The sequence below is a fragment of the Pararge aegeria genome, chromosome 2, assembly GCF_905163445.1.
Source record: "Pararge aegeria chromosome 2, ilParAegt1.1, whole genome shotgun sequence".
NCBI classification, from domain to species: Eukaryota; Metazoa; Arthropoda; class Insecta; order Lepidoptera; family Nymphalidae; genus Pararge; species Pararge aegeria.
This window is the reverse complement of record NC_053181.1, coordinates 5,110,715-5,113,130: the sequence shown is the minus strand read 5'-3', so window position 1 is coordinate 5,113,130 and position 2,416 is coordinate 5,110,715. Positions and strand designations below refer to the sequence as shown.

The following is a 2,416-nucleotide window of genomic DNA, read 5'->3' as shown; positions in this document are numbered from 1 at the left end:
TGGCTCGTGAAGGATTTGAACCTCCGCCCTCCGATGAGCAAGACCTCCAGTAAATCGGCGCTCTAACCCTCTGAGCTAACGAGCCTTGATGTCAGTGCGATAAATTTTGATTTGTTATCCTGAAGATGACGTCATGCACTGTATTGTATTACTCACCAAGTAAGCAACGAAACGATAAAAAACGTACGTACTATGTCGTTGGCAAACGTTGAAATTAGTGAATTCGTCAAATCCCTTGCAATATAAACAATGCATAAATAAAGAATTATAGTTGGTACTCAATTCGATTACTGAAAAATCTAGCGACAATACTAAAAAATGTATCTTTGTAATAATGAAAAATAAAAAAAACTATTGTTACATTACAGTGTGTTGCTTACTTTATTATTGTAATATGCATAAACAATGTGTATTTTATATTATAACTAGCTGACCCGCGCGACTTCGTCTGCACCATATCAGTTATTACCGGATGTTATAACCTAAAAAACCTAGGACCTATTCGCAGCGCCACTTACCGGGTTCAGCTTTATTTCCAAACTATAAGGACTACAGAGACCCCACACAAATACATAATTTCGTATGAGTAGAAATCTTAAAAACAAAAATCAAGAACCCGACATACCTCGTTAGTTTGTGAAAAATCTGACTGACGCTGTTTTAATCTAGATAAAAAACTAGCTGTTACCCGCGACTTCCTCTGCGTTTGATTTTGTTTTTTGATGTGGCATTCCATTTAGTTTTAGTTCTAAAAAAAAATTAAGTATTCACTATCACTAAGCCTTAAATGAGGGGTTTGCTGCTGTCCGCTGAGAAGTTCTGTCTTCTATCTCCAACCACATTCAGATCTACACAAAGTTTGGGCAAAATTAAACACATATAATAGTAGAAAAATAATTATTTAAATCGGATAAAATTTGTCGGAGTTATGGTGTAAAATCGTCAAACACTATTATCCCCTCTCCCAAAGGAACCAAGCTTAATGTCGGGATAAAAAGTATCCTTTATTACTTCTAACACTTCCAAGAATATGTGTACAAAGTTTCATGAGGATCGGTTATGTAGTTTTTGCGTGAAAGCGTAACAAAGAAACTTACATTGACATTTATAATATTAGTAGGGATAGGGATAGGGATGATAAAAATCTCCAGTGCGTGTTATAACAAACTTACTTGGGTAGGCAGTGCTTTTGTGTATATATGAAACCAACGCCTGTATGTAATGTTTTTAATAGACTGCCATCCGATTGGATTAAACCGCGGCATTTTTCGTACTTTTAGCTAGATCGCTTTATCGCTCCGGAACCCCCTGTATTTGCCGATTCCGAGATTCCAATTATATATATATACAAGAATTGCTCGTTTAAAGATATAAGATAAGATAAATTGGTAAACATATTTGTAAAGCTGAATGCACATTATATTGATATTTGCCTCTTAAATTAAATGCCTTCATGAAAACAAAGCGGAATTTCAAAACTACTATTTTTTCCTCAGCACTTTATATCTTGACTAAAATTTTCTTATTAGAATCAAACATAAAATACATAAATAAGTGGAATTCCCCTTGTAAGACAATCTTTTTTTTTCACTTACTAAGTAGTAAGTTACTGAAACGTCGCTATTATTGGTTGAACAGATCTATTGAACAGTGGGGTTTCCTAATTGCCACAGTGCGGTAAGTCTTGAAGTAATCTCGAGTAAGATCTTCCGACAAAGACGCACGGGTGGCGAGTATGGCGCCAGCGTCTTAGCCCTCCCGACTGCACTTCACCTCGAACACATTGAGATGTGAACGGGATTCTGTTATCAACTGCACTTACAAATTACAATCGGAAATTCATTCACCTTTTATGAGATAAGTTGCAGAACCTTAAAGGTTCGAGCTGTATCTATTTAGGCGTATATACGTTTTGGAAACCCTTTAACTAAGAAAAAGATAGGATTTCACCGATATGTACAAATAAACATATACTCGAAAAATACTATTAGCCCTTCTTTCGCAGTCGGGTAAAAACCAATCGCTAGAAGCACTTTTATTTATTTATTGTTATTAGATACACAAACCAGGTAATAACTATAGATCTTTGACGGCCGATTGGGGCAGTTTGCAGTGACCCTGTTTCTGAGCCCAAGACCGTGGGTTCGATTCCCACTACTGAAAAATGTTTGTGTGATGAGCATGAATGTTTTTCAGTGTCTGGGTGTTTATATATATTTTCTAAGTGTTTATGTATATAATTCATAAAAATATTCATCAGGCATCTTAGTACCCATAACACAAACTACGCTTACTTTGGGGCTGGATAGCCATGTGTTGTAAGCTTGTATTATGAGTACTAAGGTGACTGATAAATATTTTAATGAATAATATACATAAATACTTATAATATGCATATAGCTGTGGTAATCGAACC

At 35.5% G+C, this 2,416-nt stretch overlaps 1 non-coding gene across 1 annotated transcript; it reads right to left on the bottom strand.

The window, feature by feature from the left end:
* On the bottom strand, positions 1 to 85 carry Trnas-acu. The gene is given in 2 exon segments: positions 1 to 36; positions 48 to 85. It is a non-coding gene; the product is annotated as a tRNA-Ser (tRNA).
* Positions 86 to 2,416: the final 2,331 nt, after the last annotated feature.